Source organism: Bufo bufo, chromosome 2 (assembly GCF_905171765.1).
Source record: "Bufo bufo chromosome 2, aBufBuf1.1, whole genome shotgun sequence".
In the NCBI taxonomy this organism is placed as follows: Eukaryota; Metazoa; Chordata; class Amphibia; order Anura; family Bufonidae; genus Bufo; species Bufo bufo.
In genome coordinates this window covers 625,429,411-625,445,657 of record NC_053390.1, presented here as the reverse complement: position 1 = coordinate 625,445,657, position 16,247 = coordinate 625,429,411, and positions in this window count along the sequence as shown.

The window sequence follows — 16,247 nt, the reverse complement described above, 5'->3', positions numbered from 1 at the left end:
CTTATCTCCTAGTTTCCAAAATTGGGTCACTTCTTGGGAGTTTTTACTGTAAGGGTGCATCAGGGGGCTTCAAATGGGACATGGCATCTAAAAACCATGTGGAGTTCCTTTTCTCCTGCGCCCTGCCGTGTGCCCATACAGCAGTTTATGACCACATGTGGGGTGTTTCTGTAAACCGCAGAATCTGGGTAATAAATATTGAGTTTTGTTTGGCTGTTAACCATCGATGTGTTAAAGAAAAAATTGGATTAAAATGGAAAATCTGCCAAAAAAGTGAAATTTAAAAATTGGATCTCCATTTTCCTTTAATTCTTGTGGAACGCCTAAAGGGTTAACAAAGTTTTTAAAATCGGTTTTGAACACCTTGAGGGGTGTAGTTTCTACAATGGGGTCATTTATGGGGGTATCCACTATGTAGGCCCCACAAAGTGACTTCAGACCTGAACTGGTCCTTAAAAAGTGGGTTTTGGCAATTTTCTTAAAAATTTGAAGAATTGCTTCTAAACTTCTAAGCCTTCTAACGTCCTAAAAAAATAAAATGACATTTCCAAAATGATGCCAACATAAAGTAGACATATGGGGAATGTTAAGTAACAAATATTTTATGAGGTATCACTTTCTGTTTTAAAAGCAGAGAAATTGAAATTTAGAAAATTGCAAATTTTTCTAATTTTTGGGTAAATTTGGGATTTTTTCATAAATAAAGGTGAAATATTTTGACTCAAATTTATGATTATTATGAAGTACAATGTGTCATGAGAAAACAATCTCTGAATGACTTGGATAAGTAAAGGCGTTCCAAAGTTATTACCACATAAAGTGAGATATGTCAGTTTTGCAAAATTAGGCCTGGTCAGGAAGGGGGCAAATGGCCCAGATGGCAAGTGGTTAAGAGTGTAAATCAATGTTGAAGGATGAGATTAGGTTGCTTATTTGTGGCTCCCTAGCTTGCAACAGAAAAATCCAGTAAGATTCTCTATTTCAAGGTTTTCTAAGGTTAATAACTGAAATAAAGTAGCCTAAATGGGAGGAAATGCTCCACCCCTAACAATGTAGCGTGTTTATAACCGGGGGAGCAATTCCTCCGCATGTGATCCATTGCTAATGGCAATCCCCAGCAAAAATGCATAAAATGGAGGATTTCGGAAGCGGACCACATGCACCACAAAAACATCCTACACAATATGGAATAATGTGTGGAAAAATACATAAATCACTGTGAAAGGTGCACCACAATGATATGCAACTGGCAACACTGGCTAATCCCTCAAGATGATGTTAAGAACTGAGACTTTAGCCAATGTATTCCTGTCAGGAACACATCGGAGCCCTTTTGCACCACCATCAAGGTATCTCAGTGTGGCATGGGTTCCTACCACTAGACTACCTACAGTGTGTGAACATGGTCTGAGAGGTGCTAAATTGAGATTATGAGATTATTTTGCTTATTCGTAGCTCCCTAGCTTGCAACAGAAAGATCCAGTAAGATTTTATATTTAAAGGTTCTCTAAGGTTACCCACAACACTTCAAACTGAGGGTTTTCATATTTTTCTCCTCGCCTTCCAATAAATAGAAATATTTTAGTTTTCCGTTCACACAGCCATATGAGTTTTTTTTTTTTTGCTTTTTTTGTGGAACAAGTTGTATTTTTAAATGGCATTTTGTTTAACATAGCTTTGTGGGGTGAGATTGGAAAATAATGTCAATTCCACCAAAGTTTTGGCGGTTTAGTTTTTATGGCATTCATTGTGTGCTAAATATGAAACAGCCTTATTCTGCAGGTCATTACCATACAGTGATACCAAATTTAAATAGTGTTGGTTAAAATTTACTACTTTTAAAAAATTCACTTAGGTTACTATATATACTGGCACCTTCTTGGGGTATATTCGACTTTTTGATGAGTTTTGTATAAAGGGCAGCAAGGCAGTTAAAAAACACCAAATAAGTATTTTTTGATCTTTACGGCATTCACCATGCATGAAAAATATTTTTGAATAGTTAGGGCATTTTCAGAAGCTGCAACATCTATCATGTTTATTTTTTTATTGCTTATTTTTATATACAGTCGTGGCCAAAAGTTTTGAGAATGACATAAATATTCGTTTTCACAAAGTTTGCTGCTAAACTGCATTTAGATCTTTGTTTCAGTTGTTTCTGTGATGTAGTGAAATATAATTACACACACTTCATACGTTTCAAAGGCTTTTATCGACAATTACATGACATTTATGCAAAGAGTCAGTATTTGCAGTGTTGGCCCTTCTTTTTCAGGACCTCTGCAATTCGACTGGGCATGCTCTCAATCAACTTCTGGGCCAATTCCTGACTGATAGCAACCCATTCTTTCATAATCACTTCTTGGAGTTTGTCAGAATTAGTGGGTTTTTGTTTGTCCACCCGCCTCTTGAGGATTGACCAAAAGTTCTCAATGGGATTAAGATCTGGGGAGTTTCCAGGTCATGGACCCAAAATGTCAACATTTTGGTCCCCGAACCACTTAGTTATCACTTTTGCCTTATGGCACAGTGCTCCATCGTGCTGGAAAATGCATTGTTCTTCACCAAACTGTTGTTGGATTGTTGGAAGAAGTTGCTGTTGGAGGGTGTTTTGGTACCATTCTTTATTCATGGCTGTGTTTTTGGGAAAAATTGTGAGTGAGCCCACTCCCTTGGATGAGAAGCAATCCTACACATGAATGGTCTCAGGATGCTTTACTGTTGGCATGACACAGGACTGATGGTAGCGCTCACCTTTTCTTCTCCGGACAAGCCTTTTTCCAGATGCCCCAAACAATCGGAAAGAGGCTTCATCGGAGAATATGACTTAGCCCCAGTCCTCAGCAGTCCATTCACCATACTTTCTGCAGAAGATCAATCTGTCCCTGATGTTTTTTTTGGAGTGAAATGGCTTCTTTGCTGCCCTTCTTGACACCAGGCCATCTTCCAAAGCTCTGCACTAGTGGCACTCCGATCCCGCAGCTGAATCCTCTTTAGGAGACGATCCTGGCGCTTGCTGGACTTTCTTGGACGCCCTGAAGCCTTCTTAACAAGAATTGAACCTCTTTCCTTGAAGTTCTTGATGATCCTATAAATTGTTGATTGAGGTGCAATCTTAGTAGCCACAATATCCTTGCCTGTGAAGCCATTTTTATGCAACGCGATGATGGCGTTTCTTTGCAGGTCACCATGGTTAACAATGGAAGAACAATGATTTCAAGCATCACCCTCCTTTTAACATGTCAAGTCTGCCATTTTAACCCAATCAGCCTGACATAATGATCTCCAGCCTTGTGCTCGTCAACATTCTCACCTGAGTTAACAAGACGATTACTGAAATGATCTCAGCAGGTCCTTTAATGACAGCAATGAAATGCAGTGGAAAGGTTTTTTTGGGATTAAGTTAATTTTCATGGCAAAGAAGGACTATGCAATTCATCTGATCACTCTTCATAACATTCTGGAGTATATGCAAATTGCTATTATAAAAACTTAAGCAGCAACTTTTCCAATTTCCAATATTTATGCAATTCTCAAAACTTTTGCCCACGACTGTATAAACCTTTAAACTCGAGGATGATTAGAATTTTTATTATTATTATTATTATTATTATTATTATTATGTTTATGTTTTCTCCATACTTTTTAAAAAACTTTTTTTCATTGTCAAGTTTTTGTCCCGTAAACCGCTATTTATTGACAAATAAATAGCGGTTTACGTTCCACCCTTTTCAAATATCATTCACTGACCAAAGGAATGTTGTGAAGGAAATAGTAAAACTACATATTTATTGAAACTTGATTAAAATGTGAACAGGATGGAAAACTCTACCTAATGTAAAACCTCCCAATTGACAAACATATATCCACACCAATGCAGGCGACAGATAACACGTCTCCAGCTGGTCTAATGCAATTGCGAAAGCCCCAGCCTGCCCTGTCGCTCAGGCGTGAACACAAGTCAATTTGGAAAACCACGTAAGTGGAACCAACTACAAACGTGTGTTGATCCACGAATACATCCCACAGCAGTATGACACTAGGCAGTAAACACTTCTTTATGATCCTGAGCAGTAATAAACTACTCTTGTACATAGAAGACTGGTGTATTCACGGTGGTGTAAGTGGCAATAAGTGCCATTGCTCAATTGTCTGGCCGTGCCACTAAATTACTTGCCCTAGAAATACTTAACCCCTTGATAAACATCTGCTCATGCTAAGTAGTTGCGACCTATGAATCAACGCACATGTTCACTGTGACGTGTGGTGCAGGTGCTGTCATCCACTGCTGCATGAGCAGGAATCAAGAGAGGTATTTACTAGGCAGCCCTATGACACTTGTGATGCCTGGATAGGAGCAAACTGATAAACATCTGCCCACACTGCGGTGTGAGCACAAATCAAACTGACTAAACCGGGCTGTGTGTATCATAAGTTTTTCCCCACTGACAGCTCTACGCGTTTCGCCATTTTGGACTTATCAGGAGCAGATTAGATGTGGGGATGGACAAACAACAAGAAAGCCTCCAGCCTCCGTCCAGAGGCAGCGGCAACAGCGCTACAATGGCTGTACACGGCCGCAAGGACGCGCAGCTGATAAGGAGGAAGCCCCTCCCCTTAGCCGGATTGAGCCCCTGGAGCGGACAATGGAGGAGCAAGGGGCGTGGCCACACCAAAGTTGAACCCCACCCATCCCGTCCACCCCCCTCCTTGGAGTGATCACGTATGAGGTGTCAAAACACTCTTACTTGGAGAAGGAGGGACCAAACGGCGGTGTATATATACATAACAAGAATGTATTTTATAACATCAAGGTACCACAGTGACAGGGATTAGTTAATTACATGTTTTAAATATATAAAAATCTGATGAAAAGATGTGACATATTACTGGCTACCAGATAGGCTGTAATAGCCCTTAGTAGCAATAGGAACATCGTACACCATAGATGTTACAAACTGGTAACTAGTGGGTGAACTATAACTACCATTGGTATCAAATAAAGATTACACATCTGGTGGCATAGACAATGCCCCAGATGTTGTGCAAGCTAGCAGCATAGCAAGGTACCCTTGGCAAACGTATTTACCCATATACATGACATATGCTGCGGACCCCAGTATGTGAAAGCCAGCCCAACCACCCAAAGAAGGGGTCACAGAATCTATATGTACAGTAATGCGGGACATGTAGATGTAAAAACATGGGATCAAGGGGTCAGGTTATAGGAAGCAGAAAAAATAGTTATATTCATTGAGTTCCTGTGGTTGAACTGTATGCAGTCTATATATCCACTGCGTCTCTTTTTGCAGCAGCCTAGTTGCAAATGTTATTGAGATGTTCTCCAATCCTCCTACGGAACTCTTGAAACGTTTCCCCCATGTATTGCTTGCCGCATGTGCATGTGGTCAAGTACACAACCCCTTTCATTCTACAATTGATGAAAGATCTAATAGTGAAGGTTTTCTGTGTAACGGTGCAGGCAAATTCATTAACCAATTGAATAGCACTACATTCTACACATTCCCCACATCGGAATGTGCCTTTCAGGTTGGTATTCAGCCATGTGGTAGTAGTGAGGGCTTGAAAAAATCTATGGACCAAACGATCCCTCAGGTTGCGACCCCGGTGGTACGTTATTAGAAAAGAATCCCCAACTAGATGACCTATGTCCGGGTCCGATTTTAAGATGCCCCAATAACAAGTTAGGAGCTCTCTTACAGTTTCCTGTGCCTCATCGTATGTGGCGATAATACGCCACACCAATGCAGGTTCATGATCTAATGGACCCGATTTTAGTATTAATGGCGTGTCACGATCCAGGGCCATAGAGTGTTGATAGGCCTTATCTTTCGCCTGCATTGGTGTGGATATATGTTTGTCAGTTTTGGAGGTTTTACATTAGGTAGAGTTTTCCCTCCTGTTCACATTTTAATCAAGTTTCAATAGAGACTGTTACATGCAATCTTCTGACAACTTGACTGCAATAAAATACTAATCCAATCTATGGGATTTTACCTGGCTTCTTGATTTCAGCTGATACAGGCCTGGGAGTCTTCAGAAGGCCCCAGACTGTTATAGCAAGGCATCGGAGCCTCACATCCTCTATAAGAGGACAGAGGGAGCCCCCTGCCTCTAACTTCTCAGATGCAGCAGTCACTCTTTACTACAGCATCTGAAAGGTTAAATAACCAGGGTTGTTATCTCTCATCCCTGTCATTATGGCCAGGAGTCAACTGTTAAGTTAATTTTTGGAGATTGTAGGGGTTAAAGGGAACCTGTCACCTGGATTTAGGGTATAGAGCTGAGGACATGGGCTGCTAGATGGCCGCTAGCACATCCGCAATAGCCAGTCCCCATAGCTCTGTGTGCTTTTATTGTGTATAAAAACCGATTTGATACATATGCAAATTAACCTGAGATGAGTCAGAGCTTGAAAATATGATTCTTTTCTGGTCACACAAGTAAGATATGACTCTTTTATGTTAATTTGCATAAAAGGCGGGAAGTCCAAAAATGCATAATACTTATTGAATTCGTCTGCAAATATAATAAAAAGTGTAATTTATATGTTTAGGGGAACACAATGAACATTTAGAAACGCTCCGTGAGGGTAGCATAGTAGAGGTGACAGGTTCCCTTTAAATGTAAAAAAAATTTGATCAACCCTATTTTATTAATATATATTATTATAGTCTTAAACAAGTAGTGAAAAAGCATGATGTAAAATCTATACACTATTTGGGCATTATCATTTGTATTTTGTTTTCTTATTTAGAGAAAATAATGTACATAATATATCACACTGATATACTTATGAACACTGATGTAGATGAAGTTCCTATTTCATTTATAGATTTCTCAAGTATATTAAGATCTTAACTGTAAGAACAGCAGCCAACAGATATGCTTTTCCTGTAAGTGATCGGTCAATACCAGATAAGATCATACTATCAAGAGGACAAACTTGATATTTACCAGTTTGTGATGTTATCAAGCTCAGTAATTGTATTGCATCATGCACCATAACATCCAGTCAGCTGTCACATTAAAGTATGACCTGCAGTTACAGTGGATTTCTCACAAAGTACACCCTCTGTAAATTCTATGGTTTTACCTATCAGAACTGGATTTAAAATGGTCCTCAGAACTTCAGAATGTCTTAAAATTAGGGAAATACAACCTCAGATGAAAAACATGTACCATATTCCATCATTTTATTATTTATTTAATCAAATTAAGCCAAAATAGAAAACCATATGTGAAAAACTAAGTATATCCTATAAATCAAGCTTGTATAACCACCTTTAGCAGCAATAACTTGAAGTTTTCATTTTCTGTATGGCTTTATCAGTCTCTCACATAATTCTGGGGGAAATTTGTCCCACTCCTCTTCTCAACATTTCATCAGTTGAACTTTGTGGGCATTTGTTTCTACACAGCAGTCTTAAGGTCCCACTACAGCATTTCAATTGTGTTTGGACTTTGACTGGGCCATTGCAAGACCTTGATTCTTTGTCAGCCATTCTGTTATAGATTTGCTAGTGTGTTTAGGAACATTGTCTTGTTAGATGACCAAGTTTTGGACAAGCTTTAGCTGTTGGATAGATGAATTCGTATTTGGCTTTAGAATATTTTGTTATACAGAGGAATTCATTGTCAACTCAATGACTGTAAAGTGCCCATGACCCGTGATTGTAAAACTAGCCCAAATCATCACTCCACTGACACCATGATTGACGGTTGGTATGAGAAGTTTGTGCTTATATGCTATGTTTGGCTTTTGTCAAACATGTGCACTTTGGTTTTGTCTGTCCAAATAACATTGTTCTAAAAGTCTTGTGGTTTGTTCAGATGCAACTTAAGCCAAATTGCCATGTTTTTTTTAGAAAGAAGAGGCTGTTTCCTGGCAAACCTTCAATAGACACCACACTTGTTCAGTCTTTCTAATTGTACAGCCAAAAACTTGAACATTTAATGTGCTAACTGAGACCCATAGAGTCTGAACTGTTGCTTTTGTGTTTTTTTTGCAATTTCTCTATGCATTGCATAGTCTGAACTTGGGGTGAATTTGTGGGGACTTCCATTCCTAGGAAAATTGTGAGCTGAATGTTTTCCACTTTCAAATAATATTTCTCACTTTAGAATGATAGACTTAAAATTGTTTGGAAGTGGCCCTATAACCCTTCCTAGATTGAAGGGCAGCAACATTTGATTATTGCTGATGTCTATCCTCTTGGCATTGTGTTGACACATGGCTGAATGCTCCAGAACAGCAAACTGCCCAAACTTCTTTTATAGAAGCGGTCACACATGATGATGATCAATTATTCAAGGACATTTGATTAGCAGCAACAGGATGCTACTTAGGCCTCATGCACACGAACGTTTTTTTTCACGGTCCGCAAAAACAGGGTCCGTAGGTCCGTGATCCGTGACCGTTTTTTCGTCCGTGGGTCTTCCTTGATTTTTGGCGGATCCACGGACATGAAAAAAAAGTCATTTTGGTGTCCGCCTGGCCGTGCGGAGCCAAACGGATCCGTCCTGAATTACAATGCAAGTCAATGGGGACGGATCCGTTTGACGTTGACACAATATGGTGCCATTTCAAACGGATCCGTCCCCATTGACTTTCAATGTAAAGTCCGGAGTCCCTTTTATACCATCAGATCGGAGTTTTCTCCAATCCGATGGTATATTTTAACTTGAAGCGTCCCCATCACCATGGGAACGCCTCTATGTTAGAATATACTGTCGGATATGAGTTAGATCGTGAAACCTCATTTCCGACAGTATATTCTAACACAGAGGCGTTCCCATGGTGATGGGGACGCTTCTAGTTAGAATATACTACAAACTGTGTACATGACTGCCCCCTGCTGCCTAGCAGCATCCGATCTCTTACAGGGGGCCGTGATCAGCACAATTAACCCCTCAGGTGCCGCACCTGAAGGGGTTAATTGTACTATCATATCCCCCTGTAAGAGATCAGGGCTGCCAGGCAGCAGGGGGCAGACCCCCCCCCCTCCCCAGTTTGAATATCATTGGTGGCCAGTGCGGCCCCCCCCCCCCCCTTCCTCCATTGTAATAAATCGTTGGTGGCACAGTGTGCACCCCCCCCTTCCTCCCTCTATTGTAATAATTCGTTGGTGGCACAGTGTGCCCCCCCCCCGCCTCCCCCCCCTTCCTCCCTCTATTGTAATAATTCGTTGGTGGCACAGTGTGCGCCCCCCCCCCCCTTCCTCCCTCTATTGTAATAAATCGTTGGTGGCAATCATTGGCCCCCCTCCCTCTATAGCATTTTCAACATTGGTGGCCAGTGTGCGGCCTCCCATCTTGCGCCCCCCCCCCCCCCCCCCGATCATTGGTGGCAGCGGGTTACTAGCAATAGTACAAGATTCATACTTACCTGGGAGCTGTGATGTTCGTGTCCGGCCGGGAGCTCCTCCTACTGGTAAGTGACGGTTCATTTAGCAATGCGCCGCACAGACCTGTCACTGTCACTTACCAGTAGGTGGAGCTCCCGGCCGGACACGAACATCGCAGCAGCAGGTAAGTATTAATCTTCTACTATTGTACTATTGCTAAGTAACCATGGCAACGAGGACTGTAGTAGCGTCCTGGTTGCCATGGTTACCGATCGGAGCCCCAGCGAATAAACTGGGACTCCGATCGGAACTCCGCTGCCACCAATGATGATGGGGGGGAGGGGGGGGGAGATGGGAGGCTGCACACTGGCCACCAACGTTGTTAATGCTATAGAGGGGGGGGGGCAATGGGGGGCGCACACTGTGCCACCAACGATTTATTACAATAGAGGGAGGGGGGGGGCCGCACTGGCCACCAATGATATTCAAACTGGGGAGGGGGGGGGAGGGTCTGCCCCCTGCTGCCTGGCAGCCCTGATCTCTTACAGGGGGATATGATAGTACAATTAACCCTTTCAGGTGCCGCACCTGAAGGGGTTAATTGTGCTGATCACGGCCCCCTGTAAGAGATCGGGTGCTGCCAGGCAGCAGGGGGCAGTCTTGTACACAGTTTGTAGTGTATTCTAACTAGAAGCGTCCCCATCACCATGGGAACGCTTCTGTGTTAGAATATACTGTCGGTTCTGAGTTTTCACGAAGTGAAAACTCAGCTTTGAAAAAGCTTTATGCAGACGGATCTTCGGATCCGTCTGTATAAAAACTAAACTACGGCCACGGATCACGGACACGGATGCCAATCTTGTGTGCATCCGTGTTCTTTCACGGACCCATTGACTTGAATGGGTCCGTGAACCGTTGGCCGTGAAAAAAATAGGACAGGTCATATTTTTTTCACGGCCAGGAAACACGGATCACGGATGCGGCTGCAAAACGGTGCATTTTCCGATTTTTCCACGGACCCATTGAAAGTCAATGGGTCCGCGAAAAAAAACGGAAAACGGCACAACGGCCACGGGTGCACACAACGGTCGTGTGCATGAGGCCTTACCCTGCTATTTCCTATGACAGTGTGTAATTAATTTTTCACACAACTTCTTCATGTTGGCCTGTTTTTTGTGTTTGTCTGTTTTTTTGTTAATACATAAAGGTACTGTATCATGTTATTTGTCATGTGTTGTTGTTCATCAGAGGTTACATTTATCTAATTTTAAAACCTTCTAAGGATCAGATATTTTTTTTTTTATTATTATGTCCTGATGTGTAAAACAATTGAATTCAAAAAGAGTGTACTTTGTATCATGGCTGTATATACTTTGTTGAATTTTACTTTACTGTGGCAAAAATTTAAATGTTATCCTCAAATTTATCCTCCCCTTACTGATATTACCTCCTACAGACCCATTTTCCTTATGGTTTAAGATTTACATAAAATTGTATTATTATTATTATTAGTAGTAGTAGTAGTAGTAGTATTATTATTACTTGTCATTAATGCTAGGGTACTGTACATATAAAAAGTGAAATGTATACACAATATAAAAAATAAAATAAAATCCAATATAAGTATGGACTCCTATTGATGGACTGATGCAAGGGGGATAGAGCCAGTATGCAAGCACTTAGGCTGCGTTCACACGGGCTAGTATTCCGCACTGAATACCGACCCATTTATTTCTATGGGGCTGTGCACATGAGCGGTAATTTTCACGCATCACTTGTGCGTTGCGTGAAAATCGCAGCATGCTCTATATTCTGCGCTTTTCACGCAACGCAGGCCCCATAGAAGTGAATGGGGTTGCGTGAAAATAGTGGGGATGCGGTGCGATTTTCACGCATTATTTCACTCATTATTATTTTCCCTTATAACATGGTTATAAGGGAAAATAATAGCATTCTGAATACAGAATGCATAGTAAAATAGCGCTGGAGGGGTTAAAATAAATAAAAAAATAATTTAACTCACCTTAATCCACTTGTTCGCGCAGCCCGGCATCCCTTCTTCTGCCTTCATCTGTGCTGTGAGGCATAGGACCTTTGATGACGTCACTCCGGTCATCACATGATCCATCACCATGGTAAAAGATCATGTGATGGATCAGGTGATGACCGGAGTGACGTCACCACAGGTCCTGTTGCTGCACAGCACAGATTAAAACAGAAGAAGGGATGCCAGCTTCGCGATCAAGTGGATTAAGGTGAGTTAAATTATTTATTTATTTTTTTAACCCCTCCAGCGCTATTTTACTATGCATTCTGTATTCAGAATGCTATTATTTTCCCTTATAACCATGTTATAAGGGAAAATAATGCAATCTACAGAACACCGATCCCAAGCCCGAACTTCTGTGAAGAAGTTCGGGTTTGGGTACCAAGCATGCGCGATTTTTCTCACGCGAGTGCAAAACGCATTACGATGTTTTGCACTAGCGCGGAAAAATCGCGGGTGTTCCCGTAACGCACCCGCACATTTTCCCTGCAACGCCCGTGTGAACCCAGCCTTACAATCTACACAAGTCTGCATCAGCAGTTAGGGTTGAAGAAGGGGCAGGACAACTGTACTGGTCTCTTCCTTTGCGATGCACCTGCAGCAGTTAAGCAGAGAGGGAAGGCTCACTCTGACAGGCTGCAAGTGGAAGACTGGAAATGGGTATTGTTTCAAGCTGGGCAAGGGTGCAGATTGGACACCTACTTTTAGTATTCAGTGCTAACTTAGAGTTTATTTGCCATTTATTACTTCTCATATATCCTTCTGGCCAGTGCCCCTTACTGCCCAACTGGCATTTAATGTCTTTTTATTGCCTTTTTTGACAAAAGGGCATTAAAGGGGCAAAAAATAGCAAAAGAGCACCAAGGAGAAGCTGTGAACACTAGAAGCACTAAAAGGGCAAGGATTGTCCAATGGAGCGCTCAGCAGAAGATCACTGCAGGAGCAATAAATGCAAATCGACACAGAATTCATTCATTTACTTCCTTGGTGTCCATTTAACCATGACGTTAAAGAGGTTACCCAGCCTAGGATCTGACATGGTCCTAATGTGCTCCCTATTAAAAAAAAAAAAAAAAAAAAAACTCACCTAACCACAGCCCCGCCGTGCATACTTCTCTGCCCAATTACCAACTGCTTCTGATCCTTACACTGGCTTTAGCGTTCACATGTTCTTGTACCAGGGATGAGCTGGTTCTGCAGGGTATAAAGCAGCAGTGCCTGAGTGACAGGATTGTGAACAGATTTCTTTTTGAATGGGCACCGGTTAAATGCATTGAAGTTGTCATTTTCCTCAGTTGCAGTTGGTACAGTGCATAGTTGTGCAGAGTAGATCCATACTGCCCCAATATTCCCTCTCTCTTTCTCTAAAATGGTGCTCTTCTCTTCCATCCCTCTGCTGTCAGTACTTAGCCTTTTGCAGAGGTCGCACACATAAGTTACAGTCTTCCTCTTTAGTTTGGCCGTCACTGTGGCAATTGACATTAACTCCACAAGACCTTCAGTAATTCTATTTTTTAAGTAGACCACAAGGCCTTAGAATACCTTCAGTTGTTATCCCACTGGATTATCAAGGACATGGGCATACTAAGAATATCTGACATTGGATCGCTGGACACATGGATCGATGTTATAGATAATAATATATAGTAATTATCTAAGGGAAAAAAAGAGGAAGCCAGAATGGGTCCAAAAAGCTATCAGGTGCCCAGAACAGAAAAAGAATGTCTCTTGTAGAAATAAAAGACAAAAACTATGTAGGGGCCTTAAAGCATTTTTTGAAAAGTCAACAGTGTGCTGCCAAACTGCAGATATTGTATAAAAAAAGGTTGTGAGCTGGTACAAACAGAAGGCCACTGTGATGTTGAACAAGAGCTTGATGATACTCTCACACCAATACAGTGCACAATTGAGAGTGACACATGTACAGAGGGCAATGTAAATGTTGATGCTCCAGTTGAACAGAGTAATTCATCTTCCCAAAGCATAATAAATCAAGAGCGAGAGAGCAGTGGCAGTGCGGAAAATACAAATAATCAATTGGATGCAGAAAACATTTCCTTATCTGTTGGTATAGATCCAGATTCAGCTCCGTGGACCAAATTATGTTCTGCCATTATAGATTTCTTTATGCAAAAAGGGCCTGTACAAGTTAAGAATATTACATTTAGGCCTCATGCACACGACAGTATTTTTTCACGGTCCGCAAAACGGGGTTCCGTTGTTCCGTGATCCGTTTCCGTTTTTGTTTCCGTGTGTCTTCCTTAATTTTTGGAGGATTACCAGACATGAAAAGTGAAAAAAAAATCTAAATCAAGTTTGCCTTGCAAATGATAGTAAAAAAACGGACACGGATCACGGACGCGGATGACAATCTTGTGTGCCTCCGTGTTTTTTCACGGACCCATAGACTTGAATGGGCCCGCGAACCGTTGTCCGTGAAAAAAATAGGACAGGTCATATTTTTTTTGACGTACTGGAAACACGGATCACGGACGTGGATGACAAACGGTGCATTATCCGAGTTTTCAACGGACCCATTGAAAGTCAATGGGTCCGCAGAAAATCACGGAAAACGGAACAACGGACACGGAACACAACAACGGTCGTGTGCATGAGGCCTTAAAAACAGGTAAAAGAAATCACCATTTCTATAAAGACTTTTACAGAAGATTTGGATAATGGGAAGTATCAAGCCAGACGATGGCTGATTTAGTCCAAAACTGAAAATAAAGGGGTTCAATTATTAAGACCGGGTTTTAATATCCCCTATAGCTGGCATTGGATCCGCCAGAGTTATGTAGAGGTGCCAGCCTATACATGACTTAGACGGATCCACCGCCAATTCTAAATATGTATAAAACTATTGAGGGGGCCCAGACATTAAAATCTTTTAGTCCTCCTCCTGTATGGACCCCTTCTGAGTTTGGACCTCAAAACAGATGCTTCCCCTGCTTCCCCTATAGCTACACCCCTGGAAGAAACCTTAAAAATAAAAGTTGTTGGCATTTCAAAATATGTTTCACTTCTTACCTACTTTCAGACACTTACCCTTAATGAAATTTTGACTTATGGTGGTCTGTGTTCTCTTTTCATGGCTGCACTTTGGAACCTCCAAGTCTTTGCTGTTACAATCACCTGCAGTACATTGAACATTGAACAATTTAATGCATGATAATTTTAACATACGCTATGGCCTGGGAATATTTTATGTACCTATACAGTCCCATGTTGAAAGTTGGCTTTTCTCCTTGGAGAAAGAGGTATCTGTTAACACTCCTGACATGTTTGTTTTACCAAATAATGTTCGTCCCCTCGCAATATCGATTCAGGAGCATTCTATGTGGTTCAGTTGCTATTTTATGAATAGGCTTCAGTGAATCGAGCTTTGGATCATAGATCTGAAGTCGATCCATTCAACCACTTTGTTTCAATGCTGTATGGATACCTGTCTCCATACAACATTAAAATGTATTACCCAGGTAAAGGCAAAATTTGTAGGAATGAGTGGACCCGTGGATGTTCAAGTTCGCCGGGTTCAGTCGAACTTTGGGTCAAAGTTTTGGTTCCGGACCCGAACTTGACCCGAATTCAAACCTGAACCCCATTGAAGTCAATGGGGACCCAAACTTTGGTGCACTAAAATGGCTGTAAAATAGTCATAGCAAGGGCTAGAGGGCTGCAGAAGGAAGCAAAATGGGGGTAAGAGCAGGACAATTGCCCTGCAAACAAATGTGGATAGAAAATAGAAAATAGAAAAAAAATATAAAAATAATAATCTTAAACTAGGAGGCGGATGTCAAAGTGGAGTAGGAGGTTTAGGAGGCGTTAGACGTGGCGGTGTAGGTGGAAGCGTCGGTGTAGGAGCACCAACGTTGGTGTAGGAGCAAATTTGAAAAGGCCCCAAAACATTGGGAAATGGAAAAGCGAATGCAAAGAGAAAGTGCGCTGGAGTATAACAATGGCTGGGTGCAGCCGGTATACTTGTCTATTCAGCACAAGGTACGGACAAGTTCTGTAGGATCCATGCCTGGTTCATTTTAATGAATGTGAGCTTGTCCACGTTGGCTGTGGACAGGTGGCTGCGCTTGTCTGTGATCACTCCCCCTGCCATGCTAAACACACGTTCAGACAATACACTTGGCGCATGGCAGGCCAGCACCTTCAAGGCATAAAGGGCAAGCTCAGGCCATGTTCCAAATATGAAACCCAAAAGTTAAATGGGGTAGACCCATCAGTCAGTACATGTAGGCGTGTGCACACGTATTGTTCCACCATGTTGCTGAAATGCTACCTCCGTATCAGCTGGTGGTGCTGGTTGTTGTGGAGTGCTGACAAAGCTTTTCCACATTTCGGCCATGCTAACCCTGCCTTCTGAGGTGCTAGTGGTGCCCCAGCTGCGTTGGACACTTCTTCCTCCTCCTCTGCCTTTGCCTTGTGCTTCCACTGAGCCACCACTGTCAGGTGGGAATGCCATCAGCAGCGCGTCTACCAGCGTGGGAGGTGTATAGAAACATAGAATGTGTCGGCAGATAAGAACCATTTGGCCCATCTAGTCTGCCCAATATATCTGAATCCTATTAATAGTCCCTGGCCCTATCTTTTATGAAGGATAGCCTTATGCCTATCCCATGCATGCTTAAACTCCTTCACTGTATTTGCAGCTACCACTTCTGCAGGAATGCTATTCCATGCATCCACTACTCTCTCAGTAAAGTAATACTTCCTTATATTACTTTTAAACCTTTGCCCCTCTAATTTAAAACTGTGTCCTCTTGTGGTAGTTTTTCTTCTTATAAATATGCTTTCCTCCTTTACCGAGTTGATTCCCTTTA